This window comes from Anomaloglossus baeobatrachus, unplaced genomic scaffold (genome assembly GCF_048569485.1).
Source record: "Anomaloglossus baeobatrachus isolate aAnoBae1 unplaced genomic scaffold, aAnoBae1.hap1 Scaffold_569, whole genome shotgun sequence".
Lineage (NCBI taxonomy): Eukaryota > Metazoa > Chordata > Amphibia > Anura > Aromobatidae > Anomaloglossus > Anomaloglossus baeobatrachus.
In genome coordinates, this window is record NW_027444930.1 from 1 (window position 1) to 24,901 (window position 24,901).

The 24,901-nt window shown below is 46.9% G+C and overlaps 18 non-coding genes across 18 annotated transcripts; all 18 read right to left on the reverse strand.

Moving 5' to 3' along the window:
* Positions 1-765: 765 nt before the first annotated feature.
* LOC142284379 (U2 spliceosomal RNA) lies at positions 766-956 on the reverse strand. Its single transcript, XR_012745890.1, has one exon. It is a non-coding gene; the product is annotated as a U2 spliceosomal RNA (small nuclear RNA).
* Positions 957-2,073: 1,117 nt separating this feature from the next.
* Positions 2,074-2,264, reverse strand: LOC142284392 (U2 spliceosomal RNA). Its single transcript, XR_012745902.1, has one exon. It is a non-coding gene; the product is annotated as a U2 spliceosomal RNA (small nuclear RNA).
* A 1,117-nt stretch (positions 2,265-3,381) lies between these two features.
* Positions 3,382-3,572, reverse strand: LOC142284404 (U2 spliceosomal RNA). Its single transcript, XR_012745913.1, has one exon. It is a non-coding gene; the product is annotated as a U2 spliceosomal RNA (small nuclear RNA).
* A 1,117-nt stretch (positions 3,573-4,689) lies between these two features.
* LOC142284416 (U2 spliceosomal RNA) lies at positions 4,690-4,880 on the reverse strand. Its single transcript, XR_012745924.1, has one exon. It is a non-coding gene; the product is annotated as a U2 spliceosomal RNA (small nuclear RNA).
* A 1,117-nt stretch (positions 4,881-5,997) lies between these two features.
* On the reverse strand, positions 5,998-6,188 carry LOC142284281 (U2 spliceosomal RNA). Its single transcript, XR_012745804.1, has one exon. It is a non-coding gene; the product is annotated as a U2 spliceosomal RNA (small nuclear RNA).
* A 1,117-nt stretch (positions 6,189-7,305) lies between these two features.
* LOC142284293 (U2 spliceosomal RNA) lies at positions 7,306-7,496 on the reverse strand. The gene has a single exon (XR_012745815.1). It is a non-coding gene; the product is annotated as a U2 spliceosomal RNA (small nuclear RNA).
* Positions 7,497-8,613: 1,117 nt separating this feature from the next.
* On the reverse strand, positions 8,614-8,804 carry LOC142284306 (U2 spliceosomal RNA). The gene has a single exon (XR_012745826.1). It is a non-coding gene; the product is annotated as a U2 spliceosomal RNA (small nuclear RNA).
* A 1,117-nt stretch (positions 8,805-9,921) lies between these two features.
* On the reverse strand, positions 9,922-10,112 carry LOC142284318 (U2 spliceosomal RNA). Its single transcript, XR_012745837.1, has one exon. It is a non-coding gene; the product is annotated as a U2 spliceosomal RNA (small nuclear RNA).
* A 1,117-nt stretch (positions 10,113-11,229) lies between these two features.
* Positions 11,230-11,420, reverse strand: LOC142284330 (U2 spliceosomal RNA). Its single transcript, XR_012745849.1, has one exon. It is a non-coding gene; the product is annotated as a U2 spliceosomal RNA (small nuclear RNA).
* A 1,117-nt stretch (positions 11,421-12,537) lies between these two features.
* On the reverse strand, positions 12,538-12,733 carry LOC142284365 (U2 spliceosomal RNA). The gene has a single exon (XR_012745883.1). It is a non-coding gene; the product is annotated as a U2 spliceosomal RNA (small nuclear RNA).
* Positions 12,734-14,601: 1,868 nt separating this feature from the next.
* LOC142284341 (U2 spliceosomal RNA) lies at positions 14,602-14,792 on the reverse strand. The gene has a single exon (XR_012745860.1). It is a non-coding gene; the product is annotated as a U2 spliceosomal RNA (small nuclear RNA).
* Positions 14,793-15,909: 1,117 nt separating this feature from the next.
* On the reverse strand, positions 15,910-16,100 carry LOC142284352 (U2 spliceosomal RNA). The gene has a single exon (XR_012745872.1). It is a non-coding gene; the product is annotated as a U2 spliceosomal RNA (small nuclear RNA).
* Positions 16,101-17,217: 1,117 nt separating this feature from the next.
* On the reverse strand, positions 17,218-17,408 carry LOC142284363 (U2 spliceosomal RNA). The gene has a single exon (XR_012745882.1). It is a non-coding gene; the product is annotated as a U2 spliceosomal RNA (small nuclear RNA).
* A 1,117-nt stretch (positions 17,409-18,525) lies between these two features.
* Positions 18,526-18,716, reverse strand: LOC142284375 (U2 spliceosomal RNA). The gene has a single exon (XR_012745888.1). It is a non-coding gene; the product is annotated as a U2 spliceosomal RNA (small nuclear RNA).
* Positions 18,717-19,833: 1,117 nt separating this feature from the next.
* LOC142284378 (U2 spliceosomal RNA) lies at positions 19,834-20,024 on the reverse strand. The gene has a single exon (XR_012745889.1). It is a non-coding gene; the product is annotated as a U2 spliceosomal RNA (small nuclear RNA).
* Positions 20,025-21,141: 1,117 nt separating this feature from the next.
* Positions 21,142-21,332, reverse strand: LOC142284381 (U2 spliceosomal RNA). The gene has a single exon (XR_012745891.1). It is a non-coding gene; the product is annotated as a U2 spliceosomal RNA (small nuclear RNA).
* Positions 21,333-22,449: 1,117 nt separating this feature from the next.
* On the reverse strand, positions 22,450-22,640 carry LOC142284357 (U2 spliceosomal RNA). The gene has a single exon (XR_012745877.1). It is a non-coding gene; the product is annotated as a U2 spliceosomal RNA (small nuclear RNA).
* A 1,117-nt stretch (positions 22,641-23,757) lies between these two features.
* LOC142284382 (U2 spliceosomal RNA) lies at positions 23,758-23,948 on the reverse strand. The gene has a single exon (XR_012745892.1). It is a non-coding gene; the product is annotated as a U2 spliceosomal RNA (small nuclear RNA).
* Positions 23,949-24,901: the final 953 nt, after the last annotated feature.

Below are 24,901 nucleotides of genomic sequence, written 5' to 3' on the forward strand. Positions count from 1 at the left end.
ACCCTAATCTTTTCCCTTTCCTTCCCAGCCCCCAAACCCTGCCCTCTGTACCTTTCTCACCACCCGCTTCCCTTCTCCTGTCATCCCCCTACCACCCGGGAAAAAAAGAGATTGCCCCCTCCTTCCACTAGCCCACCCTCCCACCCAAAGAACAACTTCTTCTGCGCAGCTTGTTTTCTAGGCAGCAGCGCTATTGTGATGTCATCGGGGGGCATTGTGACAAGCCGCCAGTGTTCCGTCTCTTCATGTTGTGCACTGTTCAAACCGAAAATACATCAACAGGCAGGCTACAGAAAAGCTTACTAACAAAGGTTAGAGAGGGGCTTTCTCAGAGGGCTTTTTACAGTTTGTCTATTCCCAATTAGCCGGTTTAGTATACTTAATGAAAGTACTAATTCTTTCATAGGCCGCCCATTCTTAGTATTTGACGTTCAGGTAACAACAGGTAACTTTATTTGGAGTGGAAGCAGAGAGATAACACCAGATGCCAATTGTAGATCCTCTCACACCTGTGGTCACTGCAGCATCTGACTCCACTTTGTCCAAAAGGGATCTATTCCATTCAATTACACATGATCTAGATTAGACTGACAACAAGATACTGCACGGGACATAGCAGAGTTGGTGAAGTTGAGTGGTGATGAGTTTGCTATTTGGATGAATAAAGCAAGTAAAAAGTGTGTTAGATAAAAATTCATTTCAATTCGCTAATCGGGCTAATATGAATCAGGTGAATCGAGTTCTGCTTTTGGAAACTGGGTTAAGAAGGGGTGCACCGTTCCTGGAGGTACTGCAATACCAGGTCAATGCGTGGAGTGGACAGAGCAAGCTCTTTTTCCATCTCCCTGTTCTAAAAATCCATTTAATATATGGTCCCCAGATAGGGGACGTATCAGATATTAAACTGATAAGAACAGATACTACACTTGATCTTAGCCAAAAGGCCGAGAAGCGATAACCAGAATTGGTTTGGGCCTCGAGTGGCACCCTGGCCTATGCCGGACACATCTTAGGGAGAGAGAGCGAGAGGGAGACAAACCCACGCCTACACAAGACATTTTGTCACCCAAGCCAACCCTTGAAAAGGCTGCTTTGCAGAGCAAAAACAAGAAGAATGGTGCGTTTTGCAGCCGCCGCCCACTGCAATGAATCTGAATAACTCCTCCTTTAGGGCGCAAGCAACTCCCCTCCCCCTTGCAGTCTTTCCAATTCACGATACAAAAAGACGGACAGGACAGGTTGCCTGACTTTCCGTCACTGCCACCCTTTGCCATCCTTACCCGTAGAAAGCCCTTTCATCATCCCCAAACCCTAATCTTTTCCCTTTCCTTCCCAGCCCCCAAACCCTGCCCTCTGTACCTTTCTCACCACCCGCTTCCCTTCTCCTGTCATCCCCCTACCACCCGGGAAAAAAAGAGATTGCCCCCTCCTTCCACTAGCCCACCCTCCCACCCAAAGAACAACTTCTTCTGCGCAGCTTGTTTTCTAGGCAGCAGCGCTATTGTGATGTCATCGGGGGGCATTGTGACAAGCCGCCAGTGTTCCGTCTCTTCATGTTGTGCACTGTTCAAACCGAAAATACATCAACAGGCAGGCTACAGAAAAGCTTACTAACAAAGGTTAGAGAGGGGCTTTCTCAGAGGGCTTTTTACAGTTTGTCTATTCCCAATTAGCCGGTTTAGTATACTTAATGAAAGTACTAATTCTTTCATAGGCCGCCCATTCTTAGTATTTGACGTTCAGGTAACAACAGGTAACTTTATTTGGAGTGGAAGCAGAGAGATAACACCAGATGCCAATTGTAGATCCTCTCACACCTGTGGTCACTGCAGCATCTGACTCCACTTTGTCCAAAAGGGATCTATTCCATTCAATTACACATGATCTAGATTAGACTGACAACAAGATACTGCACGGGACATAGCAGAGTTGGTGAAGTTGAGTGGTGATGAGTTTGCTATTTGGATGAATAAAGCAAGTAAAAAGTGTGTTAGATAAAAATTCATTTCAATTCGCTAATCGGGCTAATATGAATCAGGTGAATCGAGTTCTGCTTTTGGAAACTGGGTTAAGAAGGGGTGCACCGTTCCTGGAGGTACTGCAATACCAGGTCAATGCGTGGAGTGGACAGAGCAAGCTCTTTTTCCATCTCCCTGTTCTAAAAATCCATTTAATATATGGTCCCCAGATAGGGGACGTATCAGATATTAAACTGATAAGAACAGATACTACACTTGATCTTAGCCAAAAGGCCGAGAAGCGATAACCAGAATTGGTTTGGGCCTCGAGTGGCACCCTGGCCTATGCCGGACACATCTTAGGGAGAGAGAGCGAGAGGGAGACAAACCCACGCCTACACAAGACATTTTGTCACCCAAGCCAACCCTTGAAAAGGCTGCTTTGCAGAGCAAAAACAAGAAGAATGGTGCGTTTTGCAGCCGCCGCCCACTGCAATGAATCTGAATAACTCCTCCTTTAGGGCGCAAGCAACTCCCCTCCCCCTTGCAGTCTTTCCAATTCACGATACAAAAAGACGGACAGGACAGGTTGCCTGACTTTCCGTCACTGCCACCCTTTGCCATCCTTACCCGTAGAAAGCCCTTTCATCATCCCCAAACCCTAATCTTTTCCCTTTCCTTCCCAGCCCCCAAACCCTGCCCTCTGTACCTTTCTCACCACCCGCTTCCCTTCTCCTGTCATCCCCCTACCACCCGGGAAAAAAAGAGATTGCCCCCTCCTTCCACTAGCCCACCCTCCCACCCAAAGAACAACTTCTTCTGCGCAGCTTGTTTTCTAGGCAGCAGCGCTATTGTGATGTCATCGGGGGGCATTGTGACAAGCCGCCAGTGTTCCGTCTCTTCATGTTGTGCACTGTTCAAACCGAAAATACATCAACAGGCAGGCTACAGAAAAGCTTACTAACAAAGGTTAGAGAGGGGCTTTCTCAGAGGGCTTTTTACAGTTTGTCTATTCCCAATTAGCCGGTTTAGTATACTTAATGAAAGTACTAATTCTTTCATAGGCCGCCCATTCTTAGTATTTGACGTTCAGGTAACAACAGGTAACTTTATTTGGAGTGGAAGCAGAGAGATAACACCAGATGCCAATTGTAGATCCTCTCACACCTGTGGTCACTGCAGCATCTGACTCCACTTTGTCCAAAAGGGATCTATTCCATTCAATTACACATGATCTAGATTAGACTGACAACAAGATACTGCACGGGACATAGCAGAGTTGGTGAAGTTGAGTGGTGATGAGTTTGCTATTTGGATGAATAAAGCAAGTAAAAAGTGTGTTAGATAAAAATTCATTTCAATTCGCTAATCGGGCTAATATGAATCAGGTGAATCGAGTTCTGCTTTTGGAAACTGGGTTAAGAAGGGGTGCACCGTTCCTGGAGGTACTGCAATACCAGGTCAATGCGTGGAGTGGACAGAGCAAGCTCTTTTTCCATCTCCCTGTTCTAAAAATCCATTTAATATATGGTCCCCAGATAGGGGACGTATCAGATATTAAACTGATAAGAACAGATACTACACTTGATCTTAGCCAAAAGGCCGAGAAGCGATAACCAGAATTGGTTTGGGCCTCGAGTGGCACCCTGGCCTATGCCGGACACATCTTAGGGAGAGAGAGCGAGAGGGAGACAAACCCACGCCTACACAAGACATTTTGTCACCCAAGCCAACCCTTGAACAGGCTGCTTTGCAGAGCAAAAACAAGAAGAATGGTGCGTTTTGCAGCCGCCGCCCACTGCAATGAATCTGAATAACTCCTCCTTTAGGGCGCAAGCAACTCCCCTCCCCCTTGCAGTCTTTCCAATTCACGATACAAAAAGACGGACAGGACAGGTTGCCTGACTTTCCGTCACTGCCACCCTTTGCCATCCTTACCCGTAGAAAGCCCTTTCATCATCCCCAAACCCTAATCTTTTCCCTTTCCTTCCCAGCCCCCAAACCCTGCCCTCTGTACCTTTCTCACCACCCGCTTCCCTTCTCCTGTCATCCCCCTACCACCCGGTAAAAAAAGAGATTGCCCCCTCCTTCCACTAGCCCACCCTCCCACCCAAAGAACAACTTCTTCTGCGCAGCTTGTTTTCTAGGCAGCAGCGCTATTGTGATGTCATCGGGGGGCATTGTGACAAGCCGCCAGTGTTCCGTCTCTTCATGTTGTGCACTGTTCAAACCGAAAATACATCAACAGGCAGGCTACAGAAAAGCTTACTAACAAAGGTTAGAGAGGGGCTTTCTCAGAGGGCTTTTTACAGTTTGTCTATTCCCAATTAGCCGGTTTAGTATACTTAATGAAAGTACTAATTCTTTCATAGGCCGCCCATTCTTAGTATTTGACGTTCAGGTAACAACAGGTAACTTTATTTGGAGTGGAAGCAGAGAGATAACACCAGATGCCAATTGTAGATCCTCTCACACCTGTGGTCACTGCAGCATCTGACTCCACTTTGTCCAAAAGGGATCTATTCCATTCAATTACACATGATCTAGATTAGACTGACAACAAGATACTGCACGGGACATAGCAGAGTTGGTGAAGTTGAGTGGTGATGAGTTTGCTATTTGGATGAATAAAGCAAGTAAAAAGTGTGTTAGATAAAAATTCATTTCAATTCGCTAATCGGGCTAATATGAATCAGGTGAATCGAGTTCTGCTTTTGGAAACTGGGTTAAGAAGGGGTGCACCGTTCCTGGAGGTACTGCAATACCAGGTCAATGCGTGGAGTGGACAGAGCAAGCTCTTTTTCCATCTCCCTGTTCTAAAAATCCATTTAATATATGGTCCCCAGATAGGGGACGTATCAGATATTAAACTGATAAGAACAGATACTACACTTGATCTTAGCCAAAAGGCCGAGAAGCGATAACCAGAATTGGTTTGGGCCTCGAGTGGCACCCTGGCCTATGCCGGACACATCTTAGGGAGAGAGAGCGAGAGGGAGACAAACCCACGCCTACACAAGACATTTTGTCACCCAAGCCAACCCTTGAAAAGGCTGCTTTGCAGAGCAAAAACAAGAAGAATGGTGCGTTTTGCAGCCGCCGCCCACTGCAATGAATCTGAATAACTCCTCCTTTAGGGCGCAAGCAACTCCCCTCCCCCTTGCAGTCTTTCCAATTCACGATACAAAAAGACGGACAGGACAGGTTGCCTGACTTTCCGTCACTGCCACCCTTTGCCATCCTTACCCGTAGAAAGCCCTTTCATCATCCCCAAACCCTAATCTTTTCCCTTTCCTTCCCAGCCCCCAAACCCTGCCCTCTGTACCTTTCTCACCACCCGCTTCCCTTCTCCTGTCATCCCCCTACCACCCGGGAAAAAAAGAGATTGCCCCCTCCTTCCACTAGCCCACCCTCCCACCCAAAGAACAACTTCTTCTGCGCAGCTTGTTTTCTAGGCAGCAGCGCTATTGTGATGTCATCGGGGGGCATTGTGACAAGCCGCCAGTGTTCCGTCTCTTCATGTTGTGCACTGTTCAAACCGAAAATACATCAACAGGCAGGCTACAGAAAAGCTTACTAACAAAGGTTAGAGAGGGGCTTTCTCAGAGGGCTTTTTACAGTTTGTCTATTCCCAATTAGCCGGTTTAGTATACTTAATGAAAGTACTAATTCTTTCATAGGCCGCCCATTCTTAGTATTTGACGTTCAGGTAACAACAGGTAACTTTATTTGGAGTGGAAGCAGAGAGATAACACCAGATGCCAATTGTAGATCCTCTCACACCTGTGGTCACTGCAGCATCTGACTCCACTTTGTCCAAAAGGGATCTATTCCATTCAATTACACATGATCTAGATTAGACTGACAACAAGATACTGCACGGGACATAGCAGAGTTGGTGAAGTTGAGTGGTGATGAGTTTGCTATTTGGATGAATAAAGCAAGTAAAAAGTGTGTTAGATAAAAATTCATTTCAATTCGCTAATCGGGCTAATATGAATCAGGTGAATCGAGTTCTGCTTTTGGAAACTGGGTTAAGAAGGGGTGCACCGTTCCTGGAGGTACTGCAATACCAGGTCAATGCGTGGAGTGGACAGAGCAAGCTCTTTTTCCATCTCCCTGTTCTAAAAATCCATTTAATATATGGTCCCCAGATAGGGGACGTATCAGATATTAAACTGATAAGAACAGATACTACACTTGATCTTAGCCAAAAGGCCGAGAAGCGATAACCAGAATTGGTTTGGGCCTCGAGTGGCACCCTGGCCTATGCCGGACACATCTTAGGGAGAGAGAGCGAGAGGGAGACAAACCCACGCCTACACAAGACATTTTGTCACCCAAGCCAACCCTTGAAAAGGCTGCTTTGCAGAGCAAAAACAAGAAGAATGGTGCGTTTTGCAGCCGCCGCCCACTGCAATGAATCTGAATAACTCCTCCTTTAGGGCGCAAGCAACTCCCCTCCCCCTTGCAGTCTTTCCAATTCACGATACAAAAAGACGGACAGGACAGGTTGCCTGACTTTCCGTCACTGCCACCCTTTGCCATCCTTACCCGTAGAAAGCCCTTTCATCATCCCCAAACCCTAATCTTTTCCCTTTCCTTCCCAGCCCCCAAACCCTGCCCTCTGTACCTTTCTCACCACCCGCTTCCCTTCTCCTGTCATCCCCCTACCACCCGGGAAAAAAAGAGATTGCCCCCTCCTTCCACTAGCCCACCCTCCCACCCAAAGAACAACTTCTTCTGCGCAGCTTGTTTTCTAGGCAGCAGCGCTATTGTGATGTCATCGGGGGGCATTGTGACAAGCCGCCAGTGTTCCGTCTCTTCATGTTGTGCACTGTTCAAACCGAAAATACATCAACAGGCAGGCTACAGAAAAGCTTACTAACAAAGGTTAGAGAGGGGCTTTCTCAGAGGGCTTTTTACAGTTTGTCTATTCCCAATTAGCCGGTTTAGTATACTTAATGAAAGTACTAATTCTTTCATAGGCCGCCCATTCTTAGTATTTGACGTTCAGGTAACAACAGGTAACTTTATTTGGAGTGGAAGCAGAGAGATAACACCAGATGCCAATTGTAGATCCTCTCACACCTGTGGTCACTGCAGCATCTGACTCCACTTTGTCCAAAAGGGATCTATTCCATTCAATTACACATGATCTAGATTAGACTGACAACAAGATACTGCACGGGACATAGCAGAGTTGGTGAAGTTGAGTGGTGATGAGTTTGCTATTTGGATGAATAAAGCAAGTAAAAAGTGTGTTAGATAAAAATTCATTTCAATTCGCTAATCGGGCTAATATGAATCAGGTGAATCGAGTTCTGCTTTTGGAAACTGGGTTAAGAAGGGGTGCACCGTTCCTGGAGGTACTGCAATACCAGGTCAATGCGTGGAGTGGACAGAGCAAGCTCTTTTTCCATCTCCCTGTTCTAAAAATCCATTTAATATATGGTCCCCAGATAGGGGACGTATCAGATATTAAACTGATAAGAACAGATACTACACTTGATCTTAGCCAAAAGGCCGAGAAGCGATAACCAGAATTGGTTTGGGCCTCGAGTGGCACCCTGGCCTATGCCGGACACATCTTAGGGAGAGAGAGCGAGAGGGAGACAAACCCACGCCTACACAAGACATTTTGTCACCCAAGCCAACCCTTGAAAAGGCTGCTTTGCAGAGCAAAAACAAGAAGAATGGTGCGTTTTGCAGCCGCCGCCCACTGCAATGAATCTGAATAACTCCTCCTTTAGGGCGCAAGCAACTCCCCTCCCCCTTGCAGTCTTTCCAATTCACGATACAAAAAGACGGACAGGACAGGTTGCCTGACTTTCCGTCACTGCCACCCTTTGCCATCCTTACCCGTAGAAAGCCCTTTCATCATCCCCAAACCCTAATCTTTTCCCTTTCCTTCCCAGCCCCCAAACCCTGCCCTCTGTACCTTTCTCACCACCCGCTTCCCTTCTCCTGTCATCCCCCTACCACCCGGGAAAAAAAGAGATTGCCCCCTCCTTCCACTAGCCCACCCTCCCACCCAAAGAACAACTTCTTCTGCGCAGCTTGTTTTCTAGGCAGCAGCGCTATTGTGATGTCATCGGGGGGCATTGTGACAAGCCGCCAGTGTTCCGTCTCTTCATGTTGTGCACTGTTCAAACCGAAAATACATCAACAGGCAGGCTACAGAAAAGCTTACTAACAAAGGTTAGAGAGGGGCTTTCTCAGAGGGCTTTTTACAGTTTGTCTATTCCCAATTAGCCGGTTTAGTATACTTAATGAAAGTACTAATTCTTTCATAGGCCGCCCATTCTTAGTATTTGACGTTCAGGTAACAACAGGTAACTTTATTTGGAGTGGAAGCAGAGAGATAACACCAGATGCCAATTGTAGATCCTCTCACACCTGTGGTCACTGCAGCATCTGACTCCACTTTGTCCAAAAGGGATCTATTCCATTCAATTACACATGATCTAGATTAGACTGACAACAAGATACTGCACGGGACATAGCAGAGTTGGTGAAGTTGAGTGGTGATGAGTTTGCTATTTGGATGAATAAAGCAAGTAAAAAGTGTGTTAGATAAAAATTCATTTCAATTCGCTAATCGGGCTAATATGAATCAGGTGAATCGAGTTCTGCTTTTGGAAACTGGGTTAAGAAGGGGTGCACCGTTCCTGGAGGTACTGCAATACCAGGTCAATGCGTGGAGTGGACAGAGCAAGCTCTTTTTCCATCTCCCTGTTCTAAAAATCCATTTAATATATGGTCCCCAGATAGGGGACGTATCAGATATTAAACTGATAAGAACAGATACTACACTTGATCTTAGCCAAAAGGCCGAGAAGCGATAACCAGAATTGGTTTGGGCCTCGAGTGGCACCCTGGCCTATGCCGGACACATCTTAGGGAGAGAGAGCGAGAGGGAGACAAACCCACGCCTACACAAGACATTTTGTCACCCAAGCCAACCCTTGAAAAGGCTGCTTTGCAGAGCAAAAACAAGAAGAATGGTGCGTTTTGCAGCCGCCGCCCACTGCAATGAATCTGAATAACTCCTCCTTTAGGGCGCAAGCAACTCCCCTCCCCCTTGCAGTCTTTCCAATTCACGATACAAAAAGACGGACAGGACAGGTTGCCTGACTTTCCGTCACTGCCACCCTTTGCCATCCTTACCCGTAGAAAGCCCTTTCATCATCCCCAAACCCTAATCTTTTCCCTTTCCTTCCCAGCCCCCAAACCCTGCCCTCTGTACCTTTCTCACCACCCGCTTCCCTTCTCCTGTCATCCCCCTACCACCCGGGAAAAAAAGAGATTGCCCCCTCCTTCCACTAGCCCACCCTCCCACCCAAAGAACAACTTCTTCTGCGCAGCTTGTTTTCTAGGCAGCAGCGCTATTGTGATGTCATCGGGGGGCATTGTGACAAGCCGCCAGTGTTCCGTCTCTTCATGTTGTGCACTGTTCAAACCGAAAATACATCAACAGGCAGGCTACAGAAAAGCTTACTAACAAAGGTTAGAGAGGGGCTTTCTCAGAGGGCTTTTTACAGTTTGTCTATTCCCAATTAGCCGGTTTAGTATACTTAATGAAAGTACTAATTCTTTCATAGGCCGCCCATTCTTAGTATTTGACGTTCAGGTAACAACAGGTAACTTTATTTGGAGTGGAAGCAGAGAGATAACACCAGATGCCAATTGTAGATCCTCTCACACCTGTGGTCACTGCAGCATCTGACTCCACTTTGTCCAAAAGGGATCTATTCCATTCAATTACACATGATCTAGATTAGACTGACAACAAGATACTGCACGGGACATAGCAGAGTTGGTGAAGTTGAGTGGTGATGAGTTTGCTATTTGGATGAATAAAGCAAGTAAAAAGTGTGTTAGATAAAAATTCATTTCAATTCGCTAATCGGGCTAATATGAATCAGGTGAATCGAGTTCTGCTTTTGGAAACTGGGTTAAGAAGGGGTGCACCGTTCCTGGAGGTACTGCAATACCAGGTCAATGCGTGGAGTGGACAGAGCAAGCTCTTTTTCCATCTCCCTGTTCTAAAAATCCATTTAATATATGGTCCCCAGATAGGGGACGTATCAGATATTAAACTGATAAGAACAGATACTACACTTGATCTTAGCCAAAAGGCCGAGAAGCGATAACCAGAATTGGTTTGGGCCTCGAGTGGCACCCTGGCCTATGCCGGACACATCTTAGGGAGAGAGAGCGAGAGGGAGACAAACCCACGCCTACACAAGACATTTTGTCACCCAAGCCAACCCTTGAAAAGGCTGCTTTGCAGAGCAAAAACAAGAAGAATGGTGCGTTTTGCAGCCGCCGCCCACTGCAATGAATCTGAATAACTCCTCCTTTAGGGCGCAAGCAACTCCCCTCCCCCTTGCAGTCTTTCCAATTCACGATACAAAAAGACGGACAGGACAGGTTGCCTGACTTTCCGTCACTGCCACCCTTTGCCATCCTTACCCGTAGAAAGCCCTTTCATCATCCCCAAACCCTAATCTTTTCCCTTTCCTTCCCAGCCCCCAAACCCTGCCCTCTGTACCTTTCTCACCACCCGCTTCCCTTCTCCTGTCATCCCCCTACCACCCGGGAAAAAAAGAGATTGCCCCCTCCTTCCACTAGCCCACCCTCCCACCCAAAGAACAACTTCTTCTGCGCAGCTTGTTTTCTAGGCAGCAGCGCTATTGTGATGTCATCGGGGGGCATTGTGACAAGCCGCCAGTGTTCCGTCTCTTCATGTTGTGCACTGTTCAAACCGAAAATACATCAACAGGCAGGCTACAGAAAAGCTTACTAACAAAGGTTAGAGAGGGGCTTTCTCAGAGGGCTTTTTACAGTTTGTCTATTCCCAATTAGCCGGTTTAGTATACTTAATGAAAGTACTAATTCTTTCATAGGCCGCCCATTCTTAGTATTTGACGTTCAGGTAACAACAGGTAACTTTATTTGGAGTGGAAGCAGAGAGATAACACCAGATGCCAATTGTAGATCCTCTCACACCTGTGGTCACTGCAGCATCTGACTCCACTTTGTCCAAAAGGGATCTATTCCATTCAATTACACATGATCTAGATTAGACTGACAACAAGATACTGCACGGGACATAGCAGAGTTGGTGAAGTTGAGTGGTGATGAGTTTGCTATTTGGATGAATAAAGCAAGTAAAAAGTGTGTTAGATAAAAATTCATTTCAATTCGCTAATCGGGCTAATATGAATCAGGTGAATCGAGTTCTGCTTTTGGAAACTGGGTTAAGAAGGGGTGCACCGTTCCTGGAGGTACTGCAATACCAGGTCAATGCGTGGAGTGGACAGAGCAAGCTCTTTTTCCATCTCCCTGTTCTAAAAATCCATTTAATATATGGTCCCCAGATAGGGGACGTATCAGATATTAAACTGATAAGAACAGATACTACACTTGATCTTAGCCAAAAGGCCGAGAAGCGATAACCAGAATTGGTTTGGGCCTCGAGTGGCACCCTGGCCTATGCCGGACACATCTTAGGGAGAGAGAGCGAGAGGGAGACAAACCCACGCCTACACAAGACATTTTGTCACCCAAGCCAACCCTTGAAAAGGCTGCTTTGCAGAGCAAAAACAAGAAGAATGGTGCGTTTTGCAGCCGCCGCCCACTGCAATGAATCTGAATAACTCCTCCTTTAGGGCGCAAGCAACTCCCCTCCCCCTTGCAGTCTTTCCAATTCACGATACAAAAAGACGGACAGGACAGGTTGCCTGACTTTCCGTCACTGCCACCCTTTGCCATCCTTACCCGTAGAAAGCCCTTTCATCATCCCCAAACCCTAATCTTTTCCCTTTCCTTCCCAGCCCCCAAACCCTGCCCTCTGTACCTTTCTCACCACCCGCTTCCCTTCTCCTGTCATCCCCCTACCACCCGGGAAAAAAAGAGATTGCCCCCTCCTTCCACTAGCCCACCCTCCCACCCAAAGAACAACTTCTTCTGCGCAGCTTGTTTTCTAGGCAGCAGCGCTATTGTGATGTCATCGGGGGGCATTGTGACAAGCCGCCAGTGTTCCGTCTCTTCATGTTGTGCACTGTTCAAACCGAAAATACATCAACAGGCAGGCTACAGAAAAGCTTACTAACAAAGGTTAGAGAGGGGCTTTCTCAGAGGGCTTTTTACAGTTTGTCTATTCCCAATTAGCCGGTTTAGTATACTTAATGAAAGTACTAATTCTTTCATAGGCCGCCCATTCTTAGTATTTGACGTTCAGGTAACAACAGGTAACTTTATTTGGAATGGAAGCAGAGAGATAACACCAGATGCCAATTGTAGATCCTCTCACACCTGTGGTCACTGCAGCATCTGACTCCACTTTGTCCAAAAGGGATCTATTCCATTCAATTACACATGATCTAGATTAGACTGACAACAAGATACTGCACGGGACATAGCAGAGTTGGTGAAGTTGAGTGGTGATGAGTTTGCTATTTGGATGAATAAAGCAAGTAAAAAGTGTGTTAGATAAAAATTCATTTCAATTCGCTAATCGGGCTAATATGAATCAGGTGAATCGAGTTCTGCTTTTGGAAACTGGGTTAAGAAGGGGTGCACCGTTCCTGGAGGTACTGCAATACCAGGTCAATGCGTGGAGTGGACAGAGCAAGCTCTTTTTCCATCTCCCTGTTCTAAAAATCCATTTAATATATGGTCCCCAGATAGGGGACGTATCAGATATTAAACTGATAAGAACAGATTTTTGATTTAATGAAGCTTTCCAAAGCACCGCAAAAATGCATGACCGAAGTCACACCAAAAACAGTGCAAAGGCTAGGATTCGTGTGGACCCCTCCGTGAGAAGAGGATCCCCAAAAATCAACCCCGTCCCTCCGAGCCAGAAGGCCACAGCGAGGGTCAGGGATCTTCGGTGCTCCCCCAAGCCGAAGCCTGGTTGAGCCTTGTTGTTGCTCCCAGCGTCCACCGAGGCATCTTACCCAAGTGGAGTAGGGAGCTACTAGTCGTTGGTTTCGCAGCCGAGACTGCCCGGACCGTCAACCGGTGTTGGTTTCTCAGCCCAAGGCTGACCGGACCTCCAACCGGGTGTTGGTTTCTCAGCCCAAGGCTGACCGGACCTCCAACCGGGTGTTGGTTTCTCAGCCCAAGGCTAACCGGACCTCCAACCGGGTGTTGGTTTCTCAGCCAAAGCTGACCCGGACCTCCAACCGGGTGTTGGTTTCTCAGCCCAAAGCTGACCGGACCTCCGACCGGGATTATAAAAATTTCCCTTCTTAGCCAGAAGGCCAGGATAGGGCAATATGCTTGGAAAGTATGAATAGGCAAGGCACGGCGTGCGACAGAGTCTGAGGCTTACCAGGGTCCCAACCTAGCAAGTTCAGACTCCCTCCAGGGTGTCCATTCCTGGGGCACATTGCACCATAACCCCCACACTTACTCAGTCTAATAGCCTCAATCCTGGTAGGGCCATGGTTTCCTCTAGATGGATATACTATCCTACTACACTTGATCTTAGCCAAAAGGCCGAGAAGCGATAACCAGAATTGGTTTGGGCCTCGAGTGGCACCCTGGCCTATGCCGGACACATCTTAGGGAGAGAGAGCGAGAGGGAGACAAACCCACGCCTACACAAGACATTTTGTCACCCAAGCCAACCCTTGAAAAGGCTGCTTTGCAGAGCAAAAACAAGAAGAATGGTGCGTTTTGCAGCCGCCGCCCACTGCAATGAATCTGAATAACTCCTCCTTTAGGGCGCAAGCAACTCCCCTCCCCCTTGCAGTCTTTCCAATTCACGATACAAAAAGACGGACAGGACAGGTTGCCTGACTTTCCGTCACTGCCACCCTTTGCCATCCTTACCCGTAGAAAGCCCTTTCATCATCCCCAAACCCTAATCTTTTCCCTTTCCTTCCCAGCCCCCAAACCCTGCCCTCTGTACCTTTCTCACCACCCGCTTCCCTTCTCCTGTCATCCCCCTACCACCCGGGAAAAAAAGAGATTGCCCCCTCCTTCCACTAGCCCACCCTCCCACCCAAAGAACAACTTCTTCTGCGCAGCTTGTTTTCTAGGCAGCAGCGCTATTGTGATGTCATCGGGGGGCATTGTGACAAGCCGCCAGTGTTCCGTCTCTTCATGTTGTGCACTGTTCAAACCGAAAATACATCAACAGGCAGGCTACAGAAAAGCTTACTAACAAAGGTTAGAGAGGGGCTTTCTCAGAGGGCTTTTTACAGTTTGTCTATTCCCAATTAGCCGGTTTAGTATACTTAATGAAAGTACTAATTCTTTCATAGGCCGCCCATTCTTAGTATTTGACGTTCAGGTAACAACAGGTAACTTTATTTGGAGTGGAAGCAGAGAGATAACACCAGATGCCAATTGTAGATCCTCTCACACCTGTGGTCACTGCAGCATCTGACTCCACTTTGTCCAAAAGGGATCTATTCCATTCAATTACACATGATCTAGATTAGACTGACAACAAGATACTGCACGGGACATAGCAGAGTTGGTGAAGTTGAGTGGTGATGAGTTTGCTATTTGGATGAATAAAGCAAGTAAAAAGTGTGTTAGATAAAAATTCATTTCAATTCGCTAATCGGGCTAATATGAATCAGGTGAATCGAGTTCTGCTTTTGGAAACTGGGTTAAGAAGGGGTGCACCGTTCCTGGAGGTACTGCAATACCAGGTCAATGCGTGGAGTGGACAGAGCAAGCTCTTTTTCCATCTCCCTGTTCTAAAAATCCATTTAATATATGGTCCCCAGATAGGGGACGTATCAGATATTAAACTGATAAGAACAGATACTACACTTGATCTTAGCCAAAAGGCCGAGAAGCGATAACCAGAATTGGTTTGGGCCTCGAGTGGCACCCTGGCCTATGCCGGACACATCTTAGGGAGAGAGAGCGAGAGGGAGACAAACCCACGCCTACACAAGACATTTTGTCACCCAAGCCAACCCTTGAAAAAGCTGCTTTGCAGAGCAAAAACAAGAAGAATGGTGCGTTTTGCAGCCGCCGCCCACTGCAATGAATCTGAATAACTCCTCCTTTAGGGCGCAAGCAACTCCCCTCCCCCTTGCAGTCTTTCCAATTCACGATACAAAAAGACGGACAGGACAGGTTGCCTGACTTTCCGTCACTGCCACCCTTTGCCATCCTTACCCGTAGAAAGCCCTTTCATCATCCCCAAACCCTAATCTTTTCCCTTTCCTTCCCAGCCCCCAAACCCTGCCCTCTGTACCTTTCTCACCACCCGCTTCCCTTCTCCTGTCATCCCCCTACCACCCGGGAAAAAAAGAGATTGCCCCCTCCTTCCACTAGCCCACCCTCCCACCCAAAGAACAACTTCTTCTGCGCAGCTTGTTTTCTAGGCAGCAGCGCTATTGTGATGTCATCGGGGGGCATTGTGACAAGCCGCCAGTGTTCCGTCTCTTCATGTTGTGCACTGTTCAAACCGAAAATACATCAACAGGCAGGCTACAGAAAAGCTTACTAACAAAGGTTAGAGAGGGGCTTTCTCAGAGGGCTTTTTACAGTTTGTCTATTCCCAATTAGCCGGTTTAGTATACTTAATGAAAGTACTAATTCTTTCATAGGCCGCCCATTCTTAGTATTTGACGTTCAGGTAACAACAGGTAACTTTATTTGGAGTGGAAGCAGAGAGATAACACCAGATGCCAATTGTAGATCCTCTCACACCTGTGGTCACTGCAGCATCTGACTCCACTTTGTCCAAAAGGGATCTATTCCATTCAATTACACATGATCTAGATTAGACTGACAACAAGATACTGCACGGGACATAGCAGAGTTGGTGAAGTTGAGTGGTGATGAGTTTGCTATTTGGATGAATAAAGCAAGTAAAAAGTGTGTTAGATAAAAATTCATTTCAATTCGCTAATCGGGCTAATATGAATCAGGTGAATCGAGTTCTGCTTTTGGAAACTGGGTTAAGAAGGGGTGCACCGTTCCTGGAGGTACTGCAATACCAGGTCAATGCGTGGAGTGGACAGAGCAAGCTCTTTTTCCATCTCCCTGTTCTAAAAATCCATTTAATATATGGTCCCCAGATAGGGGACGTATCAGATATTAAACTGATAAGAACAGATACTACACTTGATCTTAGCCAAAAGGCCGAGAAGCGATAACCAGAATTGGTTTGGGCCTCGAGTGGCACCCTGGCCTATGCCGGACACATCTTAGGGAGAGAGAGCGAGAGGGAGACAAACCCACGCCTACACAAGACATTTTGTCACCCAAGCCAACCCTTGAAAAGGCTGCTTTGCAGAGCAAAAACAAGAAGAATGGTGCGTTTTGCAGCCGCCGCCCACTGCAATGAATCTGAATAACTCCTCCTTTAGGGCGCAAGCAACTCCCCTCCCCCTTGCAGTCTTTCCAATTCACGATACAAAAAGACGGACAGGACAGGTTGCCTGACTTTCCGTCACTGCCACCCTTTGCCATCCTTACCCGTAGAAAGCCCTTTCATCATCCCCAAACCCTAATCTTTTCCCTTTCCTTCCCAGCCCCCAAACCCTGCCCTCTGTACCTTTCTCACCACCCGCTTCCCTTCTCCTGTCATCCCCCTACCACCCGGGAAAAAAAGAGATTGCCCCCTCCTTCCACTAGCCCACCCTCCCACCCAAAGAACAACTTCTTCTGCGCAGCTTGTTTTCTAGGCAGCAGCGCTATTGTGATGTCATCGGGGGGCATTGTGACAAGCCGCCAGTGTTCCGTCTCTTCATGTTGTGCACTGTTCAAACCGAAAATACATCAACAGGCAGGCTACAGAAAAGCTTACTAACAAAGGTTAGAGAGGGGCTTTCTCAGAGGGCTTTTTACAGTTTGTCTATTCCCAATTAGCCGGTTTAGTATACTTAATGAAAGTACTAATTCTTTCATAGGCCGCCCATTCTGAGTATTTGACGTTCAGGTAACAACAGGTAACTTTATTTGGAGTGGAAGCAGAGAGATAACACCAGATGCCAATTGTAGATCCTCTCACACCTGTGGTCACTGCAGCATCTGACTCCACTTTGTCCAAAAGGGATCTATTCCATTCAATTACACATGATCTAGATTAGACTGACAACAAGATACTGCACGGGACATAGCAGAGTTGGTGAAGTTGAGTGGTGATGAGTTTGCTATTTGGATGAATAAAGCAAGTAAAAAGTGTGTTAGATAAAAATTCATTTCAATTCGCTAATCGGGCTAATATGAATCAGGTGAATCGAGTTCTGCTTTTGGAAACTGGGTTAAGAAGGGGTGCACCGTTCCTGGAGGTACTGCAATACCAGGTCAATGCGTGGAGTGGACAGAGCAAGCTCTTTTTCCATCTCCCTGTTCTAAAAATCCATTTAATATATGGTCCCCAGATAGGGGACGTATCAGATATTAAACTGATAAGAACAGATACTACACTTGATCTTAGCCAAAAGGCCGAGAAGCGATAACCAGAATTGGTTTGGGCCTCGAGTGGCACCCTGGCCTATGCCGGACACATCTTAGGGAGAGAGAGCGAGAGGGAGACAAACCCACGCCTACACAAGACATTTTGTCACCCAAGCCAACCCTTGAAAAGGCTGCTTTGCAGAGCAAAAACAAGAAGAATGGTGCGTTTTGCAGCCGCCGCCCACTGCAATGAATCTGAATAACTCCTCCTTTAGGGCGCAAGCAACTCCCCTCCCCCTTGCAGTCTTTCCAATTCACGATACAAAAAGACGGACAGGACAGGTTGCCTGACTTTCCGTCACTGCCACCCTTTGCCATCCTTACCCGTAGAAAGCCCTTTCATCATCCCCAAACCCTAATCTTTTCCCTTTCCTTCCCAGCCCCCAAACCCTGCCCTCTGTACCTTTCTCACCACCCGCTTCCCTTCTCCTGTCATCCCCCTACCACCCGGGAAAAAAAGAGATTGCCCCCTCCTTCCACTAGCCCACCCTCCCACCCAAAGAACAACTTCTTCTGCGCAGCTTGTTTTCTAGGCAGCAGCGCTATTGTGATGTCATCGGGGGGCATTGTGACAAGCCGCCAGTGTTCCGTCTCTTCATGTTGTGCACTGTTCAAACCGAAAATACATCAACAGGCAGGCTACAGAAAAGCTTACTAACAAAGGTTAGAGAGGGGCTTTCTCAGAGGGCTTTTTACAGTTTGTCTATTCCCAATTAGCCGGTTTAGTATACTTAATGAAAGTACTAATTCTTTCATAGGCCGCCCATTCTTAGTATTTGACGTTCAGGTAACAACAGGTAACTTTATTTGGAGTGGAAGCAGAGAGATAACACCAGATGCCAATTGTAGATCCTCTCACACCTGTGGTCACTGCAGCATCTGACTCCACTTTGTCCAAAAGGGATCTATTCCATTCAATTACACATGATCCAGATTAGACTGACAACAAGATACTGCACGGGACATAGCAGAGTTGGTGAAGTTGAGTGGTGATGAGTTTGCTATTTGGATGAATAAAGCAAGTAAAAAGTGTGTTAGATAAAAATTCATTTCAATTCGCTAATCGGGCTAATATGAATCAGGTGAATCGAGTTCTGCTTTTGGAAACTGGGTTAAGAAGGGGTGCACCGTTCCTGGAGGTACTGCAATACCAGGTCAATGCGTGGAGTGGACAGAGCAAGCTCTTTTTCCATCTCCCTGTTCTAAAAATCCATTTAATATATGGTCCCCAGATAGGGGACGTATCAGATATTAAACTGATAAGAACAGATACTACACTTGATCTTAGCCAAAAGGCCGAGAAGCGATAACCAGAATTGGTTTGGGCCTCGAGTGGCACCCTGGCCTATGCCGGACACATCTTAGGGAGAGAGAGCGAGAGGGAGACAAACCCACGCCTACACAAGACATTTTGTCACCCAAGCCAACCCTTGAAAAGGCTGCTTTGCAGAGCAAAAACAAGAAGAATGGTGCATTTTGCAGCCGCCGCCCACTGCAATGAATCTGAATAACTCCTCCTTTAGGGCGCAAGCAACTCCCCTCCCCCTTGCAGTCTTTCCAATTCACGATACAAAAAGACGGACAGGACAGGTTGCCTGACTTTCCGTCACTGCCACCCTTTGCCATCCTTACCCGTAGAAAGCCCTTTCATCATCCCCAAACCCTAATCTTTTCCCTTTCCTTCCCAGCCCCCAAACCCTGCCCTCTGTACCTTTCTCACCACCCGCTTCCCTTCTCCTGTCATCCCCCTACCACCCGGGAAAAAAAGAGATTGCCCCCTCCTTCCACTAGCCCACCCTCCCACCCAAAGAACAACTTCTTCTGCGCAGCTTGTTTTCTAGGCAGCAGCGCTATTGTGATGTCATCGGGGGGCATTGTGACAAGCCGCCAGTGTTCCGTCTCTTCATGTTGTGCACTGTTCAAACCGAAAATACATCAACAGGCAGGCTACAGAAAAGCTTACTAACAAAGGTTAGAGAGGGGCTTTCTCAGAGGGCTTTTTACAGTTTGTCTATTCCCAATTAGCCGGTTTAGTATACTTAATGAAAGTACTAATTCTTTCATAGGCCGCCCATTCTTAGTATTTGACGTTCAGGTAACAACAGGTAACTTTATTTGGAGTGGAAGCAGAGAGATAACACCAGATGCCAATTGTAGATCCTCTCACACCTGTGGTCACTGCAGCATCTGACTCCACTTTGTCCAAAAGGGATCTATTCCATTCAATTACACATGATCTAGATTAGACTGACAACAAGATACTGCACGGGACATAGCAGAGTTGGTGAAGTTGAGTGGTGATGAGTTTGCTATTTGGATGAATAAAGCAAGTAAAAAGTGTGTTAGATAAAAATTCATTTCAATTCGCTAATCGGGCTAATATGAATCAGGTGAATCGAGTTCTGCTTTTGGAAACTGGGTTAAGAAGGGGTGCACCGTTCCTGGAGGTACTGCAATACCAGGTCAATGCGTGGAGTGGACAGAGCAAGCTCTTTTTCCATCTCCCTGTTCTAAAAATCCATTTAATATATGGTCCCCAGATAGGGGACGTATCAGATATTAAACTGATAAGAACAGATACTACACTTGATCTTAGCCAAAAGGCCGAGAAGCGATAACCAGAATTGGTTTGGGCCTCGAGTGGCACCCTGGCCTATGCCGGACACATCTTAGGGAGAGAGAGCGAGAGGGAGACAAACCCACGCCTACACAAGACATTTTGTCACCCAAGCCAACCCTTGAAAAGGCTGCTTTGCAGAGCAAAAACAAGAAGAATGGTGCGTTTTGCAGCCGCCGCCCACTGCAATGAATCTGAATAACTCCTCCTTTAGGGCGCAAGCAACTCCCCTCCCCCTTGCAGTCTTTCCAATTCACGATACAAAAAGACGGACAGGACAGGTTGCCTGACTTTCCGTCACTGCCACCCTTTGCCATCCTTACCCGTAGAAAGCCCTTTCATCATCCCCAAACCCTAATCTTTTCCCTTTCCTTCCCAGCCCCCAAACCCTGCCCTCTGTACCTTTCTCACCACCCGCTTCCCTTCTCCTGTCATCCCCCTACCACCCGGGAAAAAAAGAGATTGCCCCCTCCTTCCACTAGCCCACCCTCCCACCCAAAGAACAACTTCTTCTGCGCAGCTTGTTTTCTAGGCAGCAGCGCTATTGTGATGTCATCGGGGGGCATTGTGACAAGCCGCCAGTGTTCCGTCTCTTCATGTTGTGCACTGTTCAAACCGAAAATACATCAACAGGCAGGCTACAGAAAAGCTTACTAACAAAGGTTAGAGAGGGGCTTTCTCAGAGGGCTTTTTACAGTTTGTCTATTCCCAATTAGCCGGTTTAGTATACTTAATGAAAGTACTAATTCTTTCATAGGCCGCCCATTCTTAGTATTTGACGTTCAGGTAACAACAGGTAACTTTATTTGGAGTGGAAGCAGAGAGATAACACCAGATGCCAATTGTAGATCCTCTCACACCTGTGGTCACTGCAGCATCTGACTCCACTTTGTCCAAAAGGGATCTATTCCATTCAATTACACATGATCTAGATTAGACTGACAACAAGATACTGCACGGGACATAGCAGAGTTGGTGAAGTTGAGTGGTGATGAGTTTGCTATTTGGATGAATAAAGCAAGTAAAAAGTGTGTTAGATAAAAATTCATTTCAATTCGCTAATCGGGCTAATATGAATCAGGTGAATCGAGTTCTGCTTTTGGAAACTGGGTTAAGAAGGGGTGCACCGTTCCTGGAGGTACTGCAATACCAGGTCAATGCGTGGAGTGGACAGAGCAAGCTCTTTTTCCATCTCCCTGTTCTAAAAATCCATTTAATATATGGTCCCCAGATAGGGGACGTATCAGATATTAAACTGATAAGAACAGATACTACACTTGATCTTAGCCAAAAGGCCGAGAAGCGATAACCAGAATTGGTTTGGGCCTCGAGTGGCACCCTGGCCTATGCCGGACACATCTTAGGGAGAGAGAGCGAGAGGGAGACAAACCCACGCCTACACAAGACATTTTGTCACCCAAGCCAACCCTTGAAAAGGCTGCTTTGCAGAGCAAAAACAAGAAGAATGGTGCGTTTTGCAGCCGCCGCCCACTGCAATGAATCTGAATAACTCCTCCTTTAGGGCGCAAGCAACTCCCCTCCCCCTTGCAGTCTTTCCAATTCACGATACAAAAAGACGGACAGGACAGGTTGCCTGACTTTCCGTCACTGCCACCCTTTGCCATCCTTACCCGTAGAAAGCCCTTTCATCATCCCCAAACCCTAATCTTTTCCCTTTCCTTCCCAGCCCCCAAACCCTGCCCTCTGTACCTTTCTCACCACCCGCTTCCCTTCTCCTGTCATCCCCCTACCACCCGGGAAAAAAAGAGATTGCCCCCTCCTTCCACTAGCCCACCCTCCCACCCAAAGAACAACTTCTTCTGCGCAGCTTGTTTTCTAGGCAGCAGCGCTATTGTGATGTCATCGGGGGGCATTGTGACAAGCCGCCAGTGTTCCGTCTCTTCATGTTGTGCACTGTTCAAACCGAAAATACATCAACAGGCAGGCTACAGAAAAGCTTACTAACAAAGGTTAGAGAGGGGCTTTCTCAGAGGGCTTTTTACAGTTTGTCTATTCCCAATTAGCCGGTTTAGTATACTTAATGAAAGTACTAATTCTTTCATAGGCCGCCCATTCTTAGTATTTGACGTTCAGGTAACAACAGGTAACTTTATTTGGAGTGGAAGCAGAGAGATAACACCAGATGCCAATTGTAGATCCTCTCACACCTGTGGTCACTGCAGCATCTGACTCCACTTTGTCCAAAAGGGATCTATTCCATTCAATTACACATGATCTAGATTAGACTGACAACAAGATACTGCACGGGACATAGCAGAGTTGGTGAAGTTGAGTGGTGATGAGTTTGCTATTTGGATGAATAAAGCAAGTAAAAAGTGTGTTAGATAAAAATTCATTTCAATTCGCTAATCGGGCTAATATGAATCAGGTGAATCGAGTTCTGCTTTTGGAAACTGGGTTAAGAAGGGGTGCACCGTTCCTGGAGGTACTGCAATACCAGGTCAATGCGTGGAGTGGACAGAGCAAGCTCTTTTTCCATCTCCCTGTTCTAAAAATCCATTTAATATATGGTCCCCAGATAGGGGACGTATCAGATATTAAACTGATAAGAACAGATACAACACTTGATCTTAGCCAAAAGGCCGAGAAGCGATAACCAGAATTGGTTTGGGCCTCGAGTGGCACCCTGGCCTATGCCGGACACATCTTAGGGAGAGAGAGCGAGAGGGAGACAAACCCACGCCTACACAAGACATTTTGTCACCCAAGCCAACCCTTGAAAAGGCTGCTTTGCAGAGCAAAAACAAGAAGAATGGTGCATTTTGCAGCCGCCGCCCACTGCAATGAATCTGAATAACTCCTCCTTTAGGGCGCAAGCAACTCCCCTCCCCCTTGCAGTCTTTCCAATTCACGATACAAAAAGACGGACAGGACAGGTTGCCTGACTTTCCGTCACTGCCACCCTTTGCCATCCTTACCCGTAGAAAGCCCTTTCATCATCCCCAAACCCTAATCTTTTCCCTTTCCTTCCCAGCCCCCAAACCCTGCCCTCTGTACCTTTCTCACCACCCGCTTCCCTTCTCCTGTCATCCCCCTACCACCCGGGAAAAAAAGAGATTGCCCCCTCCTTCCACTAGCCCACCCTCCCACCCAAAGAACAACTTCTTCTGCGCAGCTTGTTTTCTAGGCAGCAGCGCTATTGTGATGTCATCGGGGGGCATTGTGACAAGCCGCCAGTGTTCCGTCTCTTCATGTTGTGCACTGTTCAAACCGAAAATACATCAACAGGCAGGCTACAGAAAAGCTTACTAACAAAGGTAAGAGAGGGGCTTTCTCAGAGGGCTTTTTACAGTTTGTCTATTCCCAATTAGCCGGTTTAGTATACTTAATGAAAGTACTAATTCTTTCATAGGCCGCCCATTCTTAGTATTTGACGTTCAGGTAACAACAGGTAACTTTATTTGGAGTGGAAGCAGAGAGATAACACCAGATGCCAATTGTAGATCTTCTCACACCTGTGGTCACTGCAGCATCTGACTCCACTTTGTCCAAAAGGGATCTATTCCATTCAATTACACATGATCTAGATTAGACTGACAACAAGATACTGCACGGGACATAGCAGAGTTGGTGAAGTTGAGTGGTGATGAGTTTGCTATTTGGATGAATAAAGCAAGTAAAAAGTGTGTTAGATAAAAATTCATTTCAATTCGCTAATCGGGCTAATATGAATCAGGTGAATCGAGTTCTGCTTTTGGAAACTGGGTTAAGAAGGGGTGCACCGTTCCTGGAGGTACTGCAATACCAGGTCAATGCGTGGAGTGGACAGAGCAAGCTCTTTTTCCATCTCCCTGTTCTAAAAATCCATTTAATATATGGTCCCCAGATAGGGGACGTATCAGATATTAAACTGATAAGAACAGATACTACACTTGATCTTAGCCAAAAGGCCGAGAAGCGATAACCAGAATTGGTTTGGGCCTCGAGTGGCACCCTGGCCTATGCCGGACACATCTTAGGGAGAGAGAGCGAGAGGGAGACAAACCCACGCCTACACAAGACATTTTGTCACCCAAGCCAACCCTTGAAAAGGCTGCTTTGCAGAGCAAAAACAAGAAGAATGGTGCGTTTTGCAGCCGCCGCCCACTGCAATGAATCTGAATAACTCCTCCTTTAGGGCGCAAGCAACTCCCCTCCCCCTTGCAGTCTTTCCAATTCACGATACAAAAAGACGGACAGGACAGGTTGCCTGACTTTCCGTCACTGCCACCCTTTGCCATCCTTACCCGTAGAAAGCCCTTTCATCATCCCCAAACCCTAATCTTTTCCCTTTCCTTCCCAGCCCCCAAACCCTGCCCTCTGTACCTTTCTCACCACCCGCTTCCCTTCTCCTGTCATCCCCCTACCACCCGGGAAAAAAAGAGATTGCCCCCTCCTTCCACTAGCCCACCCTCCCACCCAAAGAACAACTTCTTCTGCGCAGCTTGTTTTCTAGGCAGCAGCGCTATTGTGATGTCATCGGGGGGCATTGTGACAAGCCGCCAGTGTTCCGTCTCTTCATGTTGTGCACTGTTCAAACCGAAAATACATCAACAGGCAGGCTACAGAAAAGCTTACTAACAAAGGTTAGAGAGGGGCTTTCTCAGAGGGCTTTTTACAGTTTGTCTATTCCCAATTAGCCGGTTTAGTATACTTAATGAAAGTACTAATTCTTTCATAGGCCGCCCATTCTTAGTATTTGACGTTCAGGTAACAACAGGTAACTTTATTTGGAGTGGAAGCAGAGAGATAACACCAGATGCCAATTGTAGATCCTCTCACACCTGTGGTCACTGCAGCATCTGACTCCACTTTGTCCAAAAGGGATCTATTCCATTCAATTACACATGATCTAGATTAGACTGACAACAAGATA